Here is a 27,012-nt window from a genome sequence, read left to right as displayed (position 1 = left end):
ATAGGTCCACAGTTTTACATTTAGCTGCATTAAAAATATTAATTCCTTTTTCTCCTTGCCCTCTCCATTTTTTCCTTCTAGCCTCTTTTTCTTTTCTTTTCCCTTCTTACTTTTCTCTCTCCCCATTTCCCTCCTCCCATTTAAATGTTTTCTTACCATTTCCCAGTATCTATTATACATATTGCTCCTTATTTACATCTTTGGTTTCTCACTTAGAAAAACAGTGTAATATTTAAAAATGGGGGTCTGCTATATTTCATTTAACACACTCAGCCACACTCTCTTTGACCAAAAAAAGCACTGGTTGAAAGATAATCTTTTTAATAAATGGTACTAGAAAACTGGCTTTCTTTCCACAAGCCTAAGATTAAACCTAGACAGTATCTTTCACCATTCACTAAACTAAAATTGAAATGGTTCAAGATTACACTTATTAAAACAGAAACACTAAATCTATTTGAAGATACAATAGTTAGAACTCTTGAAGACATAGTTATAGGCAAAGACTTTATGAACAAAATCTCAATCACACAGGACATAATACAAAAATCAACACATGAGATCTAATCTTATTAAAGAGGTTTTGCTTAGGAAGAGACAATCAAGAGAGTGAAAAGACAATCCACAGAGCGGAAAGGGAGGACTTTTAAAATCTTCACAGCAAACAAATCACAAGTGTTCAAGGCGATGAACATAAATGTTTAGAGAGACGATCTGATTACCCACATTTGATCTTTATATCATGCATATTCCTCTAGAAACATCTCATTACACTGCTTACAACCAATAAATATGTGTATTTATGATGTGTAAAGAGAATGATTCTCTAGGCAGAAAAGTATGAAGGTTATTCATAAAGGAACTCCAAAGCTTATTTTTCTTGGTTACTTAGGTAGATATTTTCATTAACTATGTTAGTTCACTTCCTGGGAAAATGCATGACATACAATCACTAAATATAGAGGGATGAAGTTGGAAAAGTTCACTTTCCACAATCCTTTTATGCACACTACTTCTGCTGAGTCTACAGCATAATGAATTTTTTATCTGACACAGGAACATCACATGCTATGGCATGCTGCAATGAGAATGAATATAGATACTTATTAGATTGAGCTTTTTGAAATGAAATTGCTTTTTTGTAGATTAAAAATGACTGAGTTCTGGCAGTTTCTTACGGCTCAATCTAATACGTGGAATTAGTAAAAGAGAAAGAAAAAGTCATTGTAGAGGGCTGCACACTGCTATTTATTTTTGTTATGCTCCTTTGTGACAGTAGAACTGAGATTCAACAGTAGTCGTGCATCCTCCATATTCCGTAGTTGAATGAATGAATCCACTGCCCTGGATATTAAGGCATGATTGATGGCTTTTGTTCCCTCTCTCTAGTCATTACAAAAGTTCTTTCTACATTCCATTATAGCTGGTATAAGAAATTAGCATTGAAAAAATTCTGAGACCCAGTTTCTATCTTGTTAGGGTACAAATGGTATTTACTCAGTACTTTAAAGTATTAACTTCTTTGGCAAAGTGTTATAAATTTAATGAATGTTTCTACTGTGAATCTTATAAGAAAAAGTTTCTTTTTTCACTGTCATTAATTTATTAGTAATTTAGAAGTACAAAATTGTACATTCTATTGCTTTGTTCTCTTAGAGACCTGTTTGCTTTATTTCTTAACAATTTAGAGATATTTAAATTTAAGGCAAAAAAGAAAGAAAAAATTTTGTTTTATTGAAATTTTGTAGTGTCCATTCTAGAGTGCAACATACTGGATACTTAGATGCTATATTTATTTACTTGAATGAAACATTCGTTGTCTTCTTGTTCTTGTCCTTTTCCTTCTACTAACTAGACTTCACAAAATGACGTAGTCTAAAGTATATGTAGTGGGCAGCTTTACTTTTCAGATAGTGATGCATGTAATTTTGTAATGTAATAGACAAAAGAAAAGTTTGAATTTAAAATAAAGCATAAATAAATTATTCACTGGGTGTGTGATGCACCATGGGTTATAGTAGAGAGTTAAATAATGTGTCTGTCTCTTCATTTTGATTCTCTCAATTCACAGAACTGAAATACAGTTGTTCATGTTTTCCAATAGAAAAAACAAAAAAACAAAAAAACAAAGCACATTGGAATGATGGCTGGATCGCTGGACCAGCAAACCTCAACTTATCAAGAAAATACTTTCAAGCTGGGGCTATGTTCTTTTGTCGTTAAGAATTCTAAACAACATATAAGAGCAAGTCTCTCTCTCTCTCTCTCTCTCTCTCTCTCTCTCTCTCTCGCTCGCTGTTCTATTACCAATTATGTCAGTAACCTTGAAACAATGTCCTACTTTCCATTTCAATTTTCCATATACGGAATATTGTTTGAAATCATTGCATTGTTCTCTTCTGTAATGAGAGTTTTACAGATGTGGACATTTTTTAAAAGTTCTAATTATCATAGTTTTTAATGCTCCTGAAATTATTCATCCTGAATCTAAAAATATTTCTTTCAGTAGAATGAATGTTATAATTTTATTACAATCTACTATATGAATATTAAGTGGCATAATATGAAAGCTATGGAATATATAGTTTCACAATAATATTTTCTATCAGTGACTAAAATGTATTTTCATACAGAAATCAAATGTGTACACTTCAAATAATTGTTTCTCATACTTGGAGGGCAAGAAAATATAATACGTGTTTATAAAACTACCTTCTAATAATTCAAAATTAAGTTTGAGATTTTTTAACTGGGCTCTTTCAAGGAAGAATAATATCTAAAATTCTTAAATAATTTGAAAAAAATTGTATTTAGTTTTCAAATATTTCCTTTTATGCCTAACTTGAATAATGAGGTATCTCTCTAAGCAAAATATATTAGTAATTTTAGAATGTAATACACATAACATGGGATAATCTCACTCAAACTGAAGATTAAGTTTGAATCAAAGACAAGCAGAACAAAATGGTTTAATACTGGTAAAGAAAGGAAAGTTACAGCAATTGTGAATAAAAGATATAAGTGCCACACCATTGCATATATTCAAAACTCTAACAACTGGAATTTGTTTGAAAAGAGCAAACTAATTCATTTAACTTAATTTAATTTATTGACACATGGATTAATATTCACCAAAAATTTTGGCCTACTAGACTTTCCCTATCTTTCTAGCACCTGTTGTTTTAGATAAGTCTATGAGCACTGAAATGATCTTGAAACATTTAATAGCAATATGTTTTACAATCAGCTACTTTTGCATTTAAATGATCCTAAAATATTTGCTGCCTAAATATTTAAATATCCAAAAGCTAATTTATTCATTATGTCTAGATTTTCAACAGATTGATAAAAATGTAATGAAAAGAACACTGCTTAAAAATGAGCAAAAGACATAAACAGATTACTTATAGATAAGGAAACAAAAATAGACTTTAAACTTAAATAAATATACAGTATTTCACACATAGTGAGAGGAATATAAATGCATATAAATACACTGATGGTAGAAATACAATTTAGTATGACATTCATAGAGACAGTTTAGTACTACTTATTAATTTTTGTTATAATTATTTATCCTCCATATGTACTCACCATTTAGGAAAACTATAATATTAAAAAGACATTTCTATGACATTATATAATAATTGAAAATAATCTAAAATTCATCAGTGTGAGATTAATTGCAGTATTGTATAATAATAAGTAGAAATGTTTAAAACTATCTGAAAAACTTAAGAAAGTTGATCCCATACACACTTTCTTAAGTTGATACCATAGTTGTATATGGAATCAACTTTCTTAAGTTTTTCACTTATGATATTCAAGATGCCATTTTAAGTGAATAGGTTACAGTGCCATGTATTCATGCTATCTTCTATGTACAGCAAACCCCAAAGGCGCGCGCACACACACACACACACACACACACACACACACACACTGGAACATATTAAAATGCATTGACCTTTTTCTAGGTGCCTTACAACACAAGCACTCACACCTAGAAAAAGAGCATTTTAATTAAAAAACAGAACAAGTACCAAAATAATTATTTTCAGGAAAAAGTGCATACATAAAATAGTAGCAATTGACTCCTGTAAGTAATTTCTGGGTAAAAGAACAGCGAATCTTTTAAAGTCCCTGAAGTCCTTCAGTGTGAAGCACATGGCTAGCAATCAGTCCACTCTTGGGTCACCTCTTCCCTACACACCGAAATCTTCCCTAGCCATCAGGATAGAGCTCATTTGCTCTGTTTCAGCCTGATTACACTGATGAGACACCAGTTCAGCAGGCAGAGCAAGTAAAAACATTTGACATAATATCCTCCAGTGTCACTTACAGCATTGGCTTTTGCCCTGATTTCACTGGCAGCAATGACAGGAACTAGATGACAGGCTAAGGAAGGTATTTTCCATCAAGGACATATGCTTCAGAACACCTTTAGCAACTGCGAGTATGGCATTTGTGTCTCTTAAAAAGGTTAAGCCACCAATTGTGTACAAACAGACATTTCACACTGATTCCTCTATATGTTTGTGATGGTATATACCATCACAACATGGTGCATTAACCCCAGTTATTAAGTAACACTAAATCTTTTCATGGATCAAGAACACAGTAGTTAGAAGATCAGATTTAAGAGTTACTTCATCTACGTTCAAATATTCGATTTAATCTGAATTTTAGATAAGTCATAGTTACTTTCTTAGTATATATGTCCCATGAAAAGACATACTAACAGTAAAAACTCTTCATTGGTTATCTGCAATTGAGATTTAGCAGATGTCCCGTATTTAATCTGGCTATCCTAAACTAAATTTAGGAGGTATCTTTCGTCTATAGTTGTGATTGTGGGTCTGCATAGGGATAAACACCAAAGTCATTGCTCTTCAGGAGTTTGCACTCAGGAAGCAAAACATGGAGAGGATTTGTAGGGTGTAATAACAGGTGGTAAGATGAGATGAAGACTGGCCCAATGCAGATATTAATCAGCAGACAAAGCGAAAGGCCTGCCCCAGTAACAGCCTGGAAAAGAGCATGAGAATACAGTCAATAGGGAGCACTCAGTGATCTCTAATGGTTGGAAACATGAGAGTAAATAGAGAAGGAGAAGAAAATTAGACTAGAAGGACTGGGAGAGCAGAAATTACCCTTTTGTGGGGAGGGGGAGGTAACCAGGAACTGAACTCAGGACCCTGCACTTGTTAGTAGGTGCTGTGTAACTGAGCTATATCCCCAATCTGAGAGCAAAAATTATAAATGACTATGTTTATTATATGCATGTCGAAAAATTCAGCAGATTGCTTTACCACATAGTTAAAATTTTATGGAAAATCTCTGGAAGAGAGAGCAAAAACTACAGCTATCAGAGGCAATATGTGGCCAACACGTTCTGCAGTTTTCAATGTCTATTACTTTGCTTTCTCTTTCACTATTAAAGACTAAAGTGAATTGCCTGGGAAAATCGAGAAGTCCCTCCTTGACAATTATAAGAAGAAAACTATATAAATTCAATGATGATAACATTAATAACACTAAGAAGCCATCCCTTCCCTTCTACCCATCTGTTCTCTTGGTTTACCTCTATTCAAATCATACATTTCAATTTTCAGGACAGTCATAAGCATATAGAAGACATTTGAAAGATATTTAATTGCCTTTTATATTGTAGCTTCTATATAATTGATTGCACATCTAATTTATATCCTTCCTACTATCCTCCAATCAAGCTACTTGTTCTATGCATACCGAAGTCCTGGTACATTATTTGTCTTTCTATCAGCAAGAAATATATAACTGAGCACCTGCTGGACTGGGTATACTGAAAAGGCAGAGAACAGAAGTCACAACTATTACCTTGAATTCATGACTGACTACTGTAAAGCATACATGTAGCAAAACAGAGTCATTTTGCAAATAGTGGTAGCAGAGTTGAGATGGACCAAATGTCTCAGCTCCATACTTTGGAGAACAAGCAATTATTGAGTCCTTCTTAGCACAAAGGATTTGCTCTTTAAAAGTAAAATTTCTTCATCTTATACTCATAGGGCATAAATGAATTATGCTCCTAGACAAAATGAGTTAGCCACCTTTCTTTGAAGAGTTTTCAAGTTTTCCCTTTTATAAGGTTGTTTAAATACAAGCATAAGGTTGTTATGATACAAGCATATCTAATACTTACAAGCATATTTGAATTCATAATTTCCAAAACAACTCTAAGATTACTTACTAACTGGCTCTTTAGAGAAATTGCTTATCTCTGAATAAATGATGAAAATGAAGCTCTTGTAGTTCCAAGGCCTCACTAAAATTACATAGCTGAAAATTGTTAGATCTGGATTTAAACTCAGATTCATCCATTTCCAGTATCTATGTATCTATGTGTGCTATCTCCCAACCATGGGAATGAACTCTTGATACCAAATTCGTGGCTGTGCCTGAAGAGCAGGATTCTAGTAGACCATATTTGATTTTTCTCTACTGGATAGCAGCAGAGACTCAGTGTCATGGTTACCTGACCACAAATCCAATGTTAGACAAAAGTGCTTCTCTGCCACTCCCTTCCATCTCTGTGACTGCATCCTTGTACTTTCCAAGGGCAGGTGATCTCACCAGTAAGAATAATGGAATCAATAAAATCTACACTGCAGCTAATCAGTGACTCAGTAATACTTTTGCACACTCTACACCAGAGTGCATTCAGTCATATCACTCCATATGATACTTGGCTTGCTATTTTCTTTAAATGACCCTTCATATTGTGGACAGATTCTTTTTAGAATCAAAGATGTCCAATGTTTCCTAATTTGAATGCATGCGATGGGTCAGATTTTTGTTCTCTCCAATTCTTTTTTGTTGTTTGTCCCTTCCTGTTTCCCTCATTTCTTCCTTCTTTCCTCTCTTCCTCCCTTTCTTTCTTCTTGAGTCCCTCTATCCCTTTTACCCCTCTAGCCAGCCAGTTCTTTTGTAAAATGTGTAAGAAGCCTTGTTGAAGCACTATGACAAAAGCAGTGATACATAAGGCATGGTTCTTACTCTCAATAAACTTTACAAACAAAGACAATACAGGATATTTCATGATATATAAACATGATTTATTTCATAATATATTAACAACCATAGAAATTTTAGCTGGGCATGAGGTACAGCTGTAGTCCTAACACTCTGAAAGTTGAGGCACAAGGAATTCAAACTTGAGCCCAGCCTGGGCAACTCAGTGATTCACTGAAAACCCATCTCAAAATAAAAAATAAAACTTGTTTTGGGACATAGTTCTCTGTAAAGGTCTGGGATCCTAGTAACAGTATCATAAGAAAGGAAAGAAAAGAAACTGATTAATAAAAATACTTATTGAACAATTTCATGCACTAGTTTCTGTCATAGAAATTTACATGTTTTATGAAGTTGTTTAGGGGAAAAAAGCAAAAGCAAAACATGCTTATGTGTGATATAAAAGCAAAATACGTTTAACTATGGTACAAGCATGTTTGAATTCATAATTTCCAAAACAACTCTAAGATTTAGTTACCATAGTGCTTCCCCAACTTGACAGGCAAAGTCAAGGTAAACAGAGGTTAATAATTTTCTCAAGGCCATAAAGCTAATGAATGGCAGAGCAGAGATTCAAATCCAGGTTGTCTGACTCCAGATAACACAAAATGACCTGTTTAATTCTTATAATAATCAAGATAATAAAATAACTAGAATAGCTTCTCAGAGCACCATAATTCCAATTCTGTAAACATGTACTGTTCTTCAAGTCTACTAAAGTTAGCCATTGATGAATCCATTTGTGACGCTCGCAGCCGATGGGAGCTAAACAATCCTAACCAAGCTAGCCAATCAGATTACTAACTGGGGATCAGAGACACTTGTCCCTGATTACAAGTGAAAATTAAGGGCTCTGGTTTCCATATGGATAGAAAAGGCAAAGAAAAGGACTCAAAAAAAAAAAACTGAAATGACAGGGAGTTTTACTTGCTTTAACATGGATTTCTTGAGGCTTGTTATAAATTCTGACAGGGCCAAAGAATCTTAGCAGCCTTGAGTCCATAAGATACCTCACATACATCCGGTATGGATCCTGTATGGATTACACTAAATTGAATTGGACTTTGACATTTACAATCAAATTATACATGCAATATAGATGCTTACCTCCACTGGAAGGAAATAAAGCTCCAGTTTGTTCAAAAGCACAAAAATATAAGGGGGGGAAATATTATAAATCCCATAAGCTAAGCGTACATAAAGTATTTTGACAGAAAAGAAGAAATTGCATACAAGTAGAAATCTTAGGAATTAGGGAGAGATTTATCAGATCTGAAAATACTAATAGAATGGCTTTTGTAGTGATGTAAGGGAAAGAGTTATATATGAAGGGCGTGGCATGAATGATGTTGTGTGTGGAGTTTCACTGAAATCAAGGTAACTGAGGGACTATAAAAGACTCAGCTAGAAAGGTAGTCTGGGACCGGAGTATAGCAGGCAGAGAACATTAGGCTATATGTTTGGCCACTTTGATTATTACTTAACAGTATGCAGGTAGTGTCGTCATAAGCTTTAAAAAGACCCTTCTGGTAATGTCAAGTAGTACATGAGAAGATGCCAGATATGGGAAGATCACTTACAGTGCAATAAGAAGTATAAGAAACATCAAAGAAGGAATCCCTCAAGACTCGTGATCTCTTGATTACACAGTAGTTGGAGAACTTCCCTATAATAGTCAATAAGAATGACACACACAAAGAGCATAGAACACTAGACAATTATGTAGGTATGTGGGTCACCAATACTAAATACGTTGAAAGGACACACAGTGTACTGTGTCAGGATTATTAGTTTCTCTGATGAACTTACTTAGGGCCTTAGTTTCCTAAGCCATAAAAATATGTATCTATGTGGAGAGCAGTGAAGAAGATAAATTTAGAATACCCAGATTATTATTTTAAAAAGTAGCTAAAATAAAAAGCAATGGCATAGCACAAAAACAGGAAAAAAAAAAAAAACAGATGGTACTATCTTGTGGAGGAGAGCTTTAGAGATCGTCTTCCTGGAAGAACTAATGGTTGTGTTGAATCTTAAAAGGAGAAAGTAATTCAGCCACAGTAAAGGGCAGAACTGAGGGAGAAAGAGGCAAGCATTGTGAAGTCTTCCTGTGAGGATAAGCCTAGAGCTGACAATCAGTGGGGTTTTTGATGTACAACAGTAAGAATCAGAGGGTAATGAAATATTAAGTTAGAAAAGAGGCAGAAGCCAAATAGACAGAAAGACCTACAGAGAGGTAGGTCTCAACTACTTAGCATAAGACATTAAGGGTGAACTTGCAAATAGCATTACACAAAGCATCTCCAGGAAGCTTCAGTTTGGAGCCATTTCACCTTGATCTTCAAGAACAAACTATTTATATCCTGAGAAAGTCTAAAATTAGACAGGATTAAAACATTCCCATTCACATACACAACAAAGATCATCTGTCAGAAGCTCATGTCTGGAATTGTACTTAAATTTTCTATCAGAGCCAAAGCTATAAAATGGTTACAAAACAAATCACTACTATCTTGTCTAAGAGACTTTAATACTAGAGATCCATTGCAATATAGACTGTTTCATTATCTGTAAATCCTATAATCTGTAATAAAAATGTCAACAAAAGCTGTCGTTACACTGTCAAAGAAGAAAAAAATGGTTTAAGACTGTTAATATAATAGATGATAGTTTTGTACAGTTAGTATGTGTCAAGCACTAGGCCACTTGCTCTACATAGATTGTTTAATTTAAAGAATATGCATCTAAAATTGCTTCCCTAAAATAGTTTTTCTATCACTTTTTTCCTCTCCCATCTGTAATTTTTATACTTATTGCATAATGGAAAAAGTGTGATTAGAGTCCAGCACAGTTTGGGACCTTGTTAGTTATGTAAGATAAATGCGTTATTGACCTCACTAAGCCCAACTTTACTGACCTGTAAAACTGGAACTAAAAAGTCTACAATGCATGATTATGAAAGGTCAGTGAGATGGCCTAAATAAAGACCACTGGGGCAACTCTAGCACTTATCGGCATTAGCACATACTTCCATGCCATGTTTAGACAGCTCATGCCTGTAACTCCAGTATTGGGAGGCTGAGGCAAGAGAATCATTGGGAGCTTCTGCCTGCCTGAACTACCTAATAAGATAGTGTCTAAAAAAAAAAAAAAAGAGTATGGCAAATCACCCACTTATGGAACACGTAGTATGTATAAATGGTCACACGAAGAGGCAACACTTTCAGCTAAGGTAACCTGATGGTTTCAGGGTCACAGTAGTGTAAGCAGTCATGTTTCTTTTTGTGGAGGGGTCACCCTCTGTATGTATTATGGACAGTGTATTACATGCAGTAAAACACTTTCTCTTTGCACTGTTTGCTGAGAAGCATAACTCTACGCAATGACCCATCTCTAAAAGGTATACTGGATTTTTCAGAATATGTTCATAGCTTCCTTGGTATATTTCAGTGTATTAATCAACATTTTGGCACTTTAAATCTTTTAAAGATTTGAAAAAAAGAAGGAAGAGGGAATGTGAAAAGAAACTCTGCAAACTTTCTGAGATACCAGCTGGCGATTAACCTCTCTGAGTTTAATCTTCCTTTGTAAAACGTGTGTAATATTTAGATGGCCTGCTGTGTGTGATCTGAGAAAAACAGAGATGTTCTGAAATAGGGACATTACGCATGGGCCAGCAACTAGATCTCTGCTGCCTGGTGTGAATGTGTGATGGTGCTCATGCTCTTCTTCTATCTCCCATCTCCTGCTCCAATATACATCATTTTATTTTGCCTTAATATCTCAGTACAGTTTTGCTAAGCTTCTGACCCTTTCAAAAAAAAAAAAAAAAAACTCTTTCTAAAATCAAAATAGAAAACTTACATAAAGTGGCAGATTATCAGAGGGTCATAAATACTGAGTTCTCCTGCATAGGCAACCTCAGCCTGGAGTACTACTCTCCTCTAGACCTCAGGAACATCATGACCCTGATCTGTGCACTGTTACAATTACTTTATAGAGTCAAGTTGCAAGGTTGCGGCATTGACAAGTAGCTGATTAAAGTAGAGAACAGGGCAGGGGAGATATAGAAGCATCATGTAAAGTTAAGTAAAGCTCGTAGACACTGATATATGTGACATACAGTGGAGGTGCATCATTGTTGGAGTTTTCAAAAGTCTTTGGGGGGATATATATATATTGATATAAATAATGTGTGTTCACTAAAGTTTTTAAGTAGACTAGCCTGAGCCTAAAATATGTAATTTCCTAACTAAGAACATAAACTTGTGAAAATAGGCTGGTAGTACTCTTTTGTTTGACTTAATAGAGAAGTTTTCAGAAACCAGCTCTCAGGAAAATAGTGGTGGGAGAAAAAGATAATCTAAATTTTATGCTCAGAAAGGGAATGTAGTTCCCAGGATCTGTCTACTACATCTGTAGTTCAAGTTCTCGATTATATTCCTATCTATGCTCCCTCTGGGAACTGTGATAAATTTCTGAATATAAAATTAGGGATCGGCCTCATTAATATTATTTTTGTTCCTTAAAATTAATATAAAAATTTACCTTAGATATCATCCATATCATTATAAGAGCTACATTAATGAATTGTATACAATAGATTCCAAAAGGCAAGTTTTTACAATAAACTAGTCTCTGTCAAGTGGAATAGTGCTTAGTGGTAAACTTAGAACAATTTAGTGAACTACATCAAAAAAGAAATAGATCGGTTGCTTTTTGCCTTGACCATCTATGAAACACTGAAATGATTGCACACATTACACATGACAAAACAAAATGTGATCTACTTGGATAGCGATACATGGACCAATTCTTCCACAAGCCGTATCCAGGCATTTGGCAAGATCACTGTTCTAAGATGAAGCAGAGAGGGACCTCCTGCCTGTCATCACAGTGCATATCACAGAGGACCAGGAGGGGACAACTCTTAAGAACGTTTGCCAGCTCACCAGCATCTCACCAGGTTATTGTACCAGTGCTCATACAGACTAACAGCTATCAGTTTTGAGACATCATAGCTCCCTTGGTATAATTTCACTGTGCTGATGGACATTTCAACATCTTAAAACCTTTTCAAGAATTTAAAAAGACAAGGATAGACTATGAGAAGAAACATATATGGGACCACTAAAACTGGAGTCTTCCCCATAATAGTTCTGATATATCACACTGTCATTTATCTCTCTGAGCTTTCATTCCCCTTTTTAAAATGGGAATAATATTTAGTTGGTATGTGGGTAATTTTTAAAAGTGAAGATGTTCTTAAATAATTAATTTAAATCAGTTATTATCACAAATTAGATTTATGCTACGTTATAGAATATTATTTCATGATATATTTTAACATACTGAAACAGTTAAGGTAATTATTACAACTATATTTCATAATGGAAATCATATCTTAGATCCAATTGATGATCTTAAAGCTGAGATTAAAGAAGTTAAGCAGTGAAAAATTTTAACTGAAAATTCTCAATGGCTACATCGTAGAGTACCATACAGATAATGAAAGTTCATGGTCAATAAAATCATAAATGCCTGAGTTTTCTTGCCTTGTATATTAAGAATGTGCAAAACATTCCTTTTAAGATTTATTCAACATTTTCCACATGGTCTATTTAGGAGACTGACACTTTCAAAAAGTTCAAGTAATTATTAAGAAATTATTTCAGAAAAAGTTCAATAATGTTGGTCATATTATAAATATTTTGAAACACTGTGAAGGTGGGAAAAGTTTTCTGAATGCCTACCATTGTTCAATATAATTCATGTAAAAACGTCATTCCTCAACTTCTCAGTCATTTGATAATTCAAAATATTTAAATTAACACTTCAGAGTTTACCATAATTCTATTTTTCTGGTTATTGTTTAGCAATCAGAATACAGAAGACTATAGCTGTGCCTTTCACCATGTTTTAGATATTTGTCTAAAATCCACTATTTGGTCAAACAAGGACTTTTGAGCCAACACTGCTGTAGATTCATGAAGACTTAAAGAAGGTTAGAAGATATTTCTATTTCTAGATAAAATTTTATCCTAGTCATTCTATTGACTGGGAAATATTTACACTTATGTATCCATTATAAGATTATTATATTCCACTACTTAAATTCATCTTCACTATGCTCACAAAACTCATTCAAACCCAATCTCTCCAATGAAATGTTCTATAAATCTTCTCTTTCTCATTAACTGTGAGGGGAATAATAGCATCGTATGACATTAAAAAAAAAAGCAAGGTTTTGTAATAATACACAAACTAAAATAATAAAATCAACTGTGTGACTAATTGGTTACTGACAATAATTAAGGATGCCTTCAAATAATTTATTTAAATGGAAAATACAGGTTTGAATTGTGTCAGAATTATTCCTATGATAAAATCACTTTGGCTACTTTTCCCATAATTTGTTTCCGTGTGTGTGTGTGTGTGTGTGTGTGTGTGCGCGCGCGCGTGCGCGCGTGCGTGTGTGCGTGCGTGTGTGTGTGTGTGTGTGTGTGTGTGTGTGTATGCTTAAGAGTTTGAACCCAGGGCCTCATTTGCACCAGGTAAGGATTCTCCTACTGTGCTGTATCTCCATCTACAGCTGACTTTTTTGCAAAAGGAACCATGAAAAACAACCACAAATCAGCATAGCTCAATATTTATACTTCAGATCACAATGATTCTGATGAGGGCCATCTATAACCTATACCACAATAGAAAAAATCTAGGAAGTCTTAGAGTAAACTACACACAATTAGAATTTGCTTATATATTATCTTGCATTGCTCCTTAAAGATGTAATACACATGCAAATCATTTTACTATCAATTATTGTGTTCTGGAGTTGAGGACTTCCAGATGTAGCAAGTAAAATTAGCAAGTAAGATTTAGCAAATATTTCAGTATATATCCTTACATTTGAATAAGATAAAACCTGTCACCATTTATCTGAAATTTGAATTTAACTGAGTGTCCCATGTTCTAATAGTCACAGTCATGAAGAAAGTTATGTTGAACAAGTTTTTTTCTTTCTTTCTTTAATATCTTCAATATGTAAGATTCAGTGCTGAATATATGGAGCTACTTCATTAAACACTTATGATACTTGTGAATGAAATACTTACAAATGACTGCAAAGAAGCTAAGGCCTCCATTCTGTACTTTGAACCCTGCTGAGCGCTACCAACCCAAAAATAACACAGCAACATAATTGCCTAGTTCACCTAGCAATTCAAGGTGGTTATCTCATCATTCACACAAGACTTTAAACTTCAAATTGATCGAGTGTAGCTCTTATTAACTTCTGGAAAATATATAAAAAATTCTTACTATAAAATACAAGTAATCCTGCAACTTGGAATATTCTTATGTAGTACTGTTTACTCCTCAAAGCCCAAAGGTGGATCTAACCATGGGAGACGCCTGCAGGTTACTGAGTTGTCTTTCCCTGCAAAGGGAGCAAGAAATGCCTTGGTATTCATGTAGAGAGGGAATGTCTAACCTATAACTGAGGTGTGGGGTATAAATGTTATAGTCTTTTACGCTGATCAGTGCACTGCATTTCTGAGATATGCCTACTGTTACCAGAGCCTTTCCTGAAAGACTGAATCAAAATCGTATTTCACACAGCTTTGCTTGATACTGTGTCCTTACTTGGTTTCTTACCTCTCTTTTGTCCCACTTCAATTCCCTGTGCACTTTTTCCTGGCAATACTTCTCAATAAATCACTTTTTAAAAATCTTAGTCTCAGGTTGGTTTTGCTTCCCATTCCAAAGCAAGTATCTTCTACCACTTGTATGGTGGAGTACGTATGTTATATGTTGGAGTATGTTGGAGACATTGCAAATGCCTGTGTGTTAATCACAAAGCTAGATTAAAGGTCCTGTGGTAATTAAATGACCTTGTCATAGGCTGAATAATGATGTGCCAAAGATGTCCTTATTCCTATTTCCAGAAACCATGCCTCTGTTAAATGGCAAAGAGGCAGTATAAGATTGCACACAAAATTATGTTGTGAATCACCGAAGCTAAATGAAAGAGCTTATCCTGAATTATCCAATGTAATCACAAGAATTTTTAAAAGTAGATGAGGAACACAAAAAAGAGAATATTAGAGTCATTAATAGCTTTAAAGACAGAAAGAGAACATTAGTGAAGGAATTTGCAAACCTTGAGAAACTGTGAAAGGCAAGATAATGTATTCTCTTCTAAATTCTCCAGAGAAGAGGCTAGCTCTGCTAACACCTAGATTTTAGACTAATGAGACCATTCCCAACTTCAAATTGATCTTATGGAACTAAAATTCTACCTTTTAAAACATTTATTTATGTGGTAATTCATGATAGTCACTATATTACATTAAAACTATCATGTCAATTTAATTTTGGCTCTAATGTTATTTATTAGGAGACCTTGAACAAAATATGTTAACACCTCTGAACCTCAGTTACCTTGTTGACAAAATAACTACCTGACTCATAGGGTTCCTCTGAAGGCTAAATGATTTGATATACATGAATTATTTAAAGAAGTAGTTAGACCAGCAGGAATTCATTAAATGTTGATTAGCCTATTACTGTTGTTCCTAATTGCACTGTATTACCAGAAAATTGAACCTATTCTTCCTCAATGTAAATGTGAATCTATGTAGTATGAGTAGGATTTTTAAAAAGGGCTCATGCAACACACATAGGCCTCAAGAGACCCCTGTATGGAAAATGAACTAAATAGAATCATAAATGTGTTTGCAGTAGAGAGAGAAACAGAGAGAAAGAGAGACAGAGACAGAGACAGAGACAGAGACAGAGACAGAGAGACAGAGAAAGCCAGAGCCAGAGCGAGAGTCAGAGAGTCACCTAACCTAAATGAAAGATGTAATCCTGAATTATCCAGTGTAATCACAAGGATTTTTAAAAGTAGATGGGGCAGACACAAGAGAGAACATTAGAGAACTGTGACATATAGATAGATAGATAGATAGATAGATAGATAGATAGATAGATATAGATATAGATATAGATATATATAGATACAAATATTTTTCATGCCAGAAAACACAGGGACAGTGAAATAGAAATTGAAAACCTGTCTACAAGTATTGACAGATAAATGTCTATCAGTGGATTTTGAAACTACATTATATTGTCAGATTAAGCCAGAAATAAATCTGCTTCTGTAGTTCATCCTTTTTTAGAAGCATTCTCAAAATGCTGAGATACATACTGTGATGAATTCTGAAAATCAAAACTACACTAAGGAGACACATTCATCAACATGAATGACATGATATGAACATCCAAATCCTCTAAGATTATTTGAATGTATCTGTCAAATTTCCTTGGCAACAGAAACCTTAATAAAAGCTATTTAGATAACCTCAATAAATACATTGTGAGTGACAAAGCATAAACACTAAAAATTTTTAAAAAGTTAAAAGCAGAGTTAAAATTCATTTACTTCAAGAGGTGTTTCTTTATGGAAGAAGCTTAATCCTTCATTTGTTCTGGTAAAATCTCAATTAGTGCTAAAGCAGGATAAATAATAATTTGGAAAATTAAAAGGAAGTAAAAATGATCTGTCAATGTCAACACCATAGACTATATGCAACCAGTAAAACAATTTTAACAAGTTATCATAGAAAACCATCCTTGTTTGGGCCATAATTTCATGTAAAGTGAGTAGTTTCTTGGCAAAAGGTGTTTCTGTTTGCTCTCAGAGGGATAAAAGACTTCCTTCCCAGTTAAAAGGGTTTTGTACAAAGACAGAGAAAGAGTTCTGCTCAGATGGGGCTCATGTTGGCTGAATCTGTTTGCATCAACACTAATGTCATAGGATCCTAATCCTTTAGTAAGTCGCAAAGATGAGCTAGCTCTGCAGACAAACAAGCAAAAGCAGTTTCACTTGTAGCGATCAGGCATTAAATCTACTGTGACAGGTGACAAACACACCTCATTTATTACTGCAGTCAGGAAAATGTTTCCATTTACATGTGATCCATCAGTGTTACTAGAATACCAATCTAAATTCTTCTTCTACTGATTCGACGTTTATACTAACTCTCCCTAAAGAAAGCATCAGTAGTGTTTCAAACAAAATGAATGATGAAAATATATTAGCCAGCATTTCTGCAGCACCACATCTAAGAGGATCCCTAGGCTGTCTCTTTCCTTAGTACTGAGCTCACTGTGACAAGAGAAGGCTGGGGACACGCCATGAGACAGAAAGGCCTAACCCTGACCGAATTCACTAGTGGCCCACAGTCCTGCCTGGCAAGCACAAGGTTATAAATTTGATCCCAGGTACCAAAAAAAAAAAAAAAAAAAAAAAAAAAAAAAAAAAAAAGCAACCCTTCAAGTATCCAAGTTATCATAAGAACCAACATTACGAAGTTGATTCTATGTCAGCTTTTTACTCTGATCTTATAAAAACAGGCATGGATTGAGTTTATCCTTTGAATCCTCTGCGATCTACCTCTTCTACTTCCTGTACACAACACCCACCCAGCTCCTCTTCTTTGACCACCATTATTTTATACTTCCCAGGATTACATGTCATTTAAAGAAAAAAAAATGAGAAAAGTGGGTCTACAGTAATAGGCTTATATCAAACTACTGTGACTCAATGATATCACAGTTGAATAATGACATTGAGAGTGGTATTTCTAAGATTTAGTAGGAGGAAAACCTCTTGATTGACCTGGATTCTTATTCATTAATCACTATGTAGTTCTATAAAAAAGCGATTCATAAATCTACCTCTTTAAATGCAGTTTGGAAGATCACTGCCCTAAGGTTTGCCACATTGTTTACCATTTTTCTCTCCACTTTGTACAAATGAGGAGAGTCCACACTAGCACTTAAAGCTACAAGTAAAAGTCAAACTAAAAGAACTGTGAAATTATTTCTATTCACAGATTCTCTTTGGTAGCTTTCTCTGTGAATGCAGAATTTCGTAATTATCTATGCAGAACAAACTTATAGCATTTCACTTATTTTCTTAACTTCTAAAACTGTTCAAGAAGAATAACAAGAAAGATTGAGTTAACTGGATTTTTTAATTAAATTTCTCTGCTGTTTCCATGTTGGAGTAAATCAAGCTCTCCATCTTTTCCCCCATAGCTCTTTACATTTTGTTGATAACTTTTATCATAGTATCCCTGGACTGAATAGTGAAAGCATTTCAAGGCCCTGTTACTTAGATTCTTGCATCATTTTAATAACTTACTCACTTACCCATTGCAACTTACTATTTAGGAGCTGGGGGAAAGGGTTCTAACCACCCTTTCAATTCATTTAGGCATTAATTTTCCTTCTCAATTTTGTTTTTAGGCTCACTTTGGGTTATACACACTCCTATATAGTCTCACAGTACCCATGACATTATCAAAGTTTTTCATACTCTAAATTTATGTCTGTCTTTCCTAGTATTTATTTACTGATTAATCGATTGGTTTGCTGGAGCTAGAACCCATAACCTTGTATATGCTAAGCAAGTGACCACTAAGCCACACCTCTAGCCTTTTCCATATATATATTTTTTTTAAACTTGTGTACTACCTGGATCTCAGGGGTGCTTAATAAAATGTTAGTGAAATATAAGACTGTTCAAATTGTTGTTGTAAAGGGCTACATGTATCTCAAAAAAAAAAAAGGCAGCTGAATGCTCATTACTCCTTCTGTAGAGCATCATCAATACTTCAGGGATATTTTTATAGTAAGTAATAGGAATATTTACCCAGCATTCATGAAAAATTAATGCAATTAGGGGGAATTGTAGAAACTGACTTTATAAGGAACAAAGAGCTATCAAAATGTATTATTTTTGTGAAATGTAAATTATCATAATTAAATACATTTTTGGTATCTTCTTGAAGTAAAAATGATTACTGCCTGTGTTATGAAACAAGTATTTTCAGTACATGCTGAATTAACCTTCTGCAACTTTTTCTTCTTTTCAACTTTTCAATGGCATGTAATTTTTTTCTGGTCTGAATTATTTTCCATATTACACCAAAATTATTGTATTTTGACATCTATCTGTTAAATTTTCTATATAACTTATATAAATGCAAATAAAAACAAAATGGATTATCTTTTATAGAGAGTTTTACAATTTACAATCTCTTTTTCTGTGTTACCAGGTAACAAGCCTTATGCCCTATAAAGTCTAAGCACCTCAGAAATTAGTGACGACGATTCATAGCACCTTCATACTACATCTTGATTCTTTTAAAGCCATGGGCAATCTACATTCACAAGTTAGACATATGAAAATCACCACTCCATTCATTCAATAATTAGCTTAATGGTGCAATGATACTTAATTTTGTGAAAACATCAAAGAGTTGACAAGAAAACAAAGCTCTTTTTTGGAGAATCAATTAGTTTGCAGAACATGTTAATGAGCAGAGTTTAAGCAAATTAAATGTCATGAGTAAAGAATAAGATCAAAATAGCAAAGGAAAAAGTCAGAACAAATACTGAACTAAAAAAATCTTAGTATTGGCTGGATTAAATTTTTATTTTATTAATGGAGATGGCTATCAAATTAATCTTAAAACAAATACTAACACATTAATATATGTCACTTATATATGTCAATGAAGGAAAGTAAAACACACACACATACATACATACACACACACACACACACACATATACATCCATGCCTTCTAAGGACGAGCTAAAAATCAAATATTCAACAATTGTTTTATTTAAAAGGCAGATAATAAGCTCATTAGACTTCATCATTCTTCTCTCTTACCCCAAAGCAAACAGGAGATAATAAATAATAGAGAAATACTTTAAAGGTCAAAATGAGTTGTTAACTAGTAGTTAATCAGACATTAAGAAATAGGCCTAACTTTCTGCCTAGAGTAGAAGAGAGATACAAGGATTTTATACATGTCAGGTTCAATTATAAATTCTGTATTATTCTAGCTGTATCACTTTGGGCAATTTTATTTAATCTCTCTGATCTTTCACTATCTCCTCTACAAAATACGGATATATCCCTGAGTTGTAAGAATTAACGGTCCCTACACCTCTTAAGCTCTTAACTGTATTCAACTCAGAGCCATCATTATAAGTGAGTTAAGAAGCATATATGCTATTCCTCTTGTCTGAGTTTTCTTAAAACTTTTGCTAACATACTATTTGCTTCCCTACCTACTGAACAGGCTCATTTCCAAGGTCCACCTGCCTGGAGGTATTTATTTGCCTGTCTTTCTTCCAAAGCTGCAAGCCTATAAGGATGACAAGGTTGAATCTTTTTCTTTCTTTCTTTCTTTCTTTCATTTTTCATCCAGCATTTTTTTTTTTTTTTGGTCGTTTTCATTTTTATCGGTACCGGGGATCGAACTCACGACCCGCCTGCTTGCAAGGCAGGTACTTATGCCGCTGAGGTTAATCCCCAGCCCCCACCCAGCATGTTTTTAAATTGCTGTATATATTAATCAATTGCTGAGAGTTATAGTAATAGAAATCTGGGATCAGATTTCATCTTGTTTGCATTCTCATTTTAATACATTTGATGATTAAAGATTAATAAACAAAAATGAATGAATTATACACACTGGGGTGGGGAAAGAACAAAATTAGGGGACAGGAAATAAAGAGATTGAGTGTGCAGGAATAAGGTATACAAATTAAATATGGTGTCAAGGTAAATCTCACTGAGGTGAGATTTGAACCAAGACTTGAAGAAAATAAAGATATATACGGAAAAGACAGTGAAAGCGACAAAGCAAAGAAAGACCCCAGGTCAAAGTGTCTTGTGTGTTCATGAATCTTTAAAAAATGACAACTCCTGGAAGAGACCAGAACTGAGGGGAAGTTCAAAAAGCATACAGTTCACACCTATCTTAGAGACCGCTGGTTGGATGAATGAGTTGACTTATAGGAATCAAGTGACAACAAATTAGCATCTTAGATATTTAGCAAAAGAAAACAGCAAATTGGACCAAAGAAATTGAACTACAGAAACACACCCCAACTCAAATGTACTTGAATTGTCAGGCATGTATGGTTAAGCATGGTGCAACATGTTTATAATCTCAACTATTTGGAAGGTTGAGGTGGGCAGACTGGAAGTTCAAACCTATCTAGGCAATTTAGCAAGATCCTGTTTCAAAGTAAAATTTTTTAAAAAGCCGGGAATATTGTAATTGAAATTCAAAACCCATACCCTTGACAATTCACAATTGTTTGCAATCAAGTAGATAATTACTGTAACAAAAACATACTTTTAGTTTACTATTTACATTCTACCTTAATTTGAGTTGCTAACAACCTTTTCAAATTTTTTTGAGAATAGTTTGTAATGTTCCTTGATCACCAGCAAAATTTAAGGCATCAAAGAGTACAAGAATATTTTTTCATGTCTGAATTTTATTTCTTGTACTTTACTTCATGGGAAGCCATTTGCATTATATTTTCTAAACTCACTTGCCCTTGAGAGAACACAACATGGAAGTGCTTCTCTGTGCAAATTCTCAGCATCTCAGAACTCTGTACAGGGCAGGTTACTACTCACAAATACAATCATTAAAGAAGAACAATCTAAGAGTTTCATCGACCTCTACATCATAAAGAAGCAGGTTTTATGTCAAAAATCATTTTTCCTGAGTAATATTACACACAAAAATTTCATGTTTAATCTACTATCCTTCAAATGTTGGTATTCATTATATGCTATAATCCACCCATATCAGCCAGAGGAAATTTTAAGGAAATAATATGCAGTCTCTTGTCTGTAGGCTGTTTCTGTGCCCATGAATAAGATGGAACAAGTTTAACAAGGCCATGTGGGACAGTCTTCCCTACCAATGCATTCTTTGTCATTTCCTTCTGAAGTCTTCCTTCCTAACAGGTAAAAGCAAAGCACAATAAGAAACTAACTGTCCTGTCAATTAGCTCTGAAAAACAATAGAGAAAACAAATTAACTTTAATATAACAGCCTCAAGCTAAATCCTAAGGGCTGATGCTAGCAAATACAGGCTTATTTGCAATCAAGAGAGAAATGGCTGACAACCCCAGGAGAAGAGCTTGTCTGAAATAAGCCACAGAGCTTCATCAAGTCAGCTTTCCTAACCCAACCTCCTTCCTCATCTAAGCAGTATATACCTAATCAGTAGTGCTCACAAAGACGATTATTGCACACTTGAGACTGCTGCATTACAAACTAATAGAATTCCACAAATGTGCATCAGGGCTTACTTCCTCACTCCTTTTCTCTAGCCACTTCAATGCGTGATTTGGTTTCACAATGAGATCACTCCCAACCCCTTATTTAGAATATCTCCGTTTTGACAGATTTTTTTACATTTAAATCTCTGCAAAATATGAGCACATCTGATACAACCTAACATTGTTTACCCTACTGATGAAAACACAATTTGATGGCCTATATCATTTAATATGAATAAAAGATCGTATTATTCAAAAAGGACAATTTTATCTCCATCTCAATTGCCCACAGAGTCAGAACAAAAGTGAACGGGAGGAACAGCTTAAAGGCTTAAAAATCATGCTGTTGTAGAAAGTAGCATTTCTAAGATGGCTTTCTATGGATACCCTTCCGCAAATCCTGCTGTATCTATGAATATGATGAAACATTACTCCCATGAATAGGTTATATCATATAGTTCCATTGATCTTAAGAAAAGGAGATGAGACCAAGGATATATTCTATGGTGCAGTGCCTGCGTGGCAAACAAAAGGTCTTGAGCTCAATTCCCAGGGTGAAAAACTAAAAAATAAATTAAAAAAAAAAAAAAAAGAATAATGAGATGAAATGAGCATGTTTTAATCACATGGCCCTTGTCAAGAGCCAGGTTTTCTCCGACTAGAGGCAGAAGAGGAAAAAAGAGAGATTGTAAACAAAATGTTGACTTTGTTGACTTAAAGACTTAAGGGAACGTTTGATTAATAAAGAGGGACTTCAACTTTACAACTTCAAGAAGCTGAAATCTACCAAACACCTGGATGGTTTTGGAAGTAGGTTCTGCTCTTAGAAGAGAGCTGGATATCTTGAATACAACCTTGTGAACCCTGAAGCTGAGCCCATTCATAACTGACTTGTAGAACTGTCAGTTTTAAAATGGGACTTGTTTTTAAACCCCAAACTATACGGGAATTTGTTATTGAACAACAGAAAATGAGGCCAGGTATGGTGGTGCACACCTGCAATTCCAACACTCAGGAGGCTGAGGTAGGAGGGTTGCTCTGAGTTCAAAGCCAGCCTAGGCTATATAATGAAACCCTCTCTCTCTGAAAAAAAAAAAAGAAAGGAAGGAAGGAAGGAAGGAAGGAAGGAAGGAAGGAAGGAAGGAAGGAAAGAAGGAAGAAAGAAAGGAAGAAAGGAAGAAAGGAAGAAAGGAAGAAAGAAAAGAAAAGAAACTAACACATATTTCAACAAGAATGGAAGAAGACATTATGTGTACCCTGCTTTATCATTTTCACAGGTTAATATTTATCTTAAAATACTGTACCACAATACAAAAATAAAGTCTTATCAATAATTCATTTTTAATGTTCTATTTTATATATAATAAATCTCAAAACTGATACATTTGACTCAGCTATTCCTCTTTTGATATTTTCCCAGAAGCATTAAAAGCATTTACCATAGCAATATGCACACCCTTGTTTGTAATAGCACAATTTGTAATAGGTAAATCTTGAAAGCATCACAAATGTACATCAATCAATGAATGGATAAAGAAGATGTGTTTTTTATTTGCAGTGTAGTACTGCTCAGCCATAAAGAAGGAGAGCTACAGATATTTCTAGGTAAATGCATTCACCTTGAGACCACACTCTTAAGTGGAATAAATCCAACACGTGTAAATATCGCATTATTTCTCTGGGTGAGAAATGGAAAGTATGAATAAGGCCTAAATGTATAACAGATATTATGAAAAAAGAAGGTATCATTAAAAAGGGAAGAGGAACTAGGGATGTGGAGGGGAAGTGGAGGAAGAAAAAAGAAAAATGAGAAAAGAAAAATAAAATGAACATAATGCGTTGTAAATGAGGGGAAGATGGCTTAAAGCGGGGGAAGGGAAGTAGGGGAAAAAGGGGGATCAAGATATATCATGCACAGGTACAAACTCCCTGTGATCAATGCGCTCATTGTGTATATCTAAAATGTGCCCATAAACTTAATTTAAAAAACAATTATTCTATAAATAATATTTTTCTGCTTTCCCATTTCTTCATTTTTTTTAAATGTCAAAATAGAACCATGAATAATTATATTTTGGTTTCTGATCTGATACCCTTGAGCTCTATTTTGCAGCACAAATCACTCTCACTTTGCACACTGACACACTTTCAGTTTCTCTTCTATTTTGTTTTTGCATGTGTTCACTCTTTTTAAAAGCACTTCCCTGTTTTCTGGCACTGAAAGATGCTCAAGGATCAATCCTGTACTTTGTCTTCCCTGGGAGTGCTATCAGCCTTTCCTCCAAAGAGTCCTGGTTTCTTTCATTAGATAAGATAATAACATCTTGAAATACATATAAAGGTACAAAATGTGTTTATTGGTAATGGGATACCTTTGCTTCTAAGCTCCTGAGTGAAAAAACTTAAATATCTGTGTATACTTATGCACACACATATATCTTTACTGTGGTTTAATATATCTATTTATTTCCTTTATTTATCTATCTATCTACCTATCTAAATTCACATTTATATCTATCTATTTCTCTCCATTCAATTTTGATATTCGTGATTTCAGTCCAATCATTGGTCTTTGGTTATTTTAACTCCTTGCTTTGAAAGTGTAGAAATCTGCCTATTAATATGTATATATTTTGTAAGATATTTCAGCCACCACTTACACTGTTAACTATGTATAGATATAGCAAAAAATCAACACATGGAGGTACTACAAGTAAAATTTGAAAAATTTCAATTTAATGCATTTAAAATCAAGTTTTATTAGCTGGTTTACTATTTCCACTTCACTGTCAGTTTTTGGGTAAGAAAATCCAAAGAAGCTTACAGCTGAGCAGATACCAAAAAAAAATAAAGAGACATTAACTAGAAAAAGCATAAGTAGATCTAGAAAGAGGTAGGAGTGGCAAGGAAAATATTTTGGGTAGAAGGAAATTACGAACAAAAGTCAGGGACTGAAAGAAACACGGAGAGCAAAGAACAAATGTATAATTATGAATGGCGCAAAGAGAAAATAAAGAGCGCTAAGATAAAGAAGTACATTGTACTTACGTGTTTATGCATACCTATAAATGTGCACATCTAGGTTTTCTAATTCTATCTGCTAAATTGTCTTAGAAGTAATGATATCCCAGTATCAGTGAGTACACTCAACATCCAACATCTTGACACATAAACATCATTGTCCTTTTAAAGGAACCAATCAACAGTACTTCAGGAGCTCCAGGAGTAAGACAAAAAGAGACACATAGATACCCAGAGGATCTAGTGTTAAGAGAAAAAAAATGACTCAGTGAATGAGGTGTTCATATCAGAAGGACAGACGATCCATCTTTCTTTGCAGATGGAAAAAAAGATCCACCCTTAAATGAGTCCTAATGGCCAGTCTTGGACAACGTGACCATCACATCAAATAAAGACAATATCAGAGCACAACCAACAAATGATACAAGAATTCCTAAGTCCACTGTGATATCAAACATAAATAAGGGAAAAGAAAAATTTCCCCTACGGATAATGTCATTTAATACACAAAAAAGATGGAAAAATTAAATCATTATTCTGTAATATTAAATGACGCTAATATTAAATATGTTAATATTGGCAAAGATATTTGCATAATAATGGAATGTGTTCTCCAAAAAAATTCCATTAAGTACAAAGGATAAAATGGTGGCATTAAAATAGAGAAAATGGCCAGGTGATCAAGGTGAGCATCACAATTGGAACAAGATGAACCTGTGTGACTTTGTGTATTTATGTGTGTGTTGTTTTCTTGCAAAGTGCTAAAAAGTACTCATCACTTCTGTGACACTGCAGCCCAGAATTCCTCACCTAAGTCTAGGCCCAAAGAACATGAGACTATATCAAAGTTTATATCACGAATCTGAGAGACAGGGGAAAGAATAATGGAGGTTGATAAAACACAACAACACATACAATTTACCGAATTAAACACAATGCTGTACCAAAGGAGGAAAAAGATACTACTGGGATGGCTGATGAAATCTGAGCATGTTCTACGACTTGAATGATAGTGTTGTATTATTGGTGATTTCCTAATGAGAAGGTTGTTGTACAAGAAAATGTCCTTCTTTGTTTTTGTAAGGTATGAAATACAGGAGTGACTGGACATCAATTTGTAACACTGGAACCTGGAGGGAAATGCCAATTGTCTTAGTCTTTCTTGCTGCTACAAAAATATATCTGATACTGATTAATTTATAAACAACAAAAAACGATTTCTCTAATTTCTGAAAGCTGGGAATTCCAAGATCAAAGCACTGGTATATTTGGTGTCTAATAGAGGTCTGGGCTGTGCTTCCAAAATGGTGCTTCATTGCTGTGCTTTCACATGAAGAAATGTAAAAAGCTGAAGGGACAAATGTCTTCTCCCTCAGGTGGAAGAAGAGATGAAAGACAATGGCCTGTGGCCTTTTACCAAGATACTAATCCCAATAATGAGGGCAAAGCCCAAAAGGCATAATCACTTCTCAATGTCTCAACTCTACTTTAGGATTTAAATTTCAATGGGGCACAAATACTCAAATCACAAGGTTCAGCAAAAGTATAAGTTGAATTAACATGTTATGTACATACTCATTCTTTCATATATACAAAATACTAAATATTTCTTCATAAAATTACTATAGACTCATTAAGTAGTATTTTATTAAATATATTTGTCACCGAAAATAGCGATACTTTTTTGTTAATGTGAAAGCTTTCCAAAGTTGGTTAAATTTAAAAATAAGATATAAAACAATGTATAGCACAATTACTTTTGT

At 34.2% G+C, this 27,012-nt stretch overlaps 1 protein-coding gene across 2 annotated transcripts in view; it reads right to left on the bottom strand.

Moving 5' to 3' along the window:
- Prkg1 (protein kinase cGMP-dependent 1) overlaps window positions 1-27,012 on the bottom strand; it is a 1,159,508-nt gene that overhangs the window by 134,320 nt on the left and 998,176 nt on the right. The window lies entirely within an intron of this gene.

The sequence above is a fragment of the Cavia porcellus genome, unplaced genomic scaffold (assembly GCF_034190915.1).
Source record: "Cavia porcellus strain 051 isolate PalLab524CR breed Dunkin Hartley unplaced genomic scaffold, mCavPor4.1 scaffold_28, whole genome shotgun sequence".
NCBI classification, from domain to species: domain Eukaryota; kingdom Metazoa; phylum Chordata; class Mammalia; order Rodentia; family Caviidae; genus Cavia; species Cavia porcellus.
Note: the sequence above shows the minus strand (reverse complement) of the source record. Positions and strands in the feature narration are given on the sequence as shown.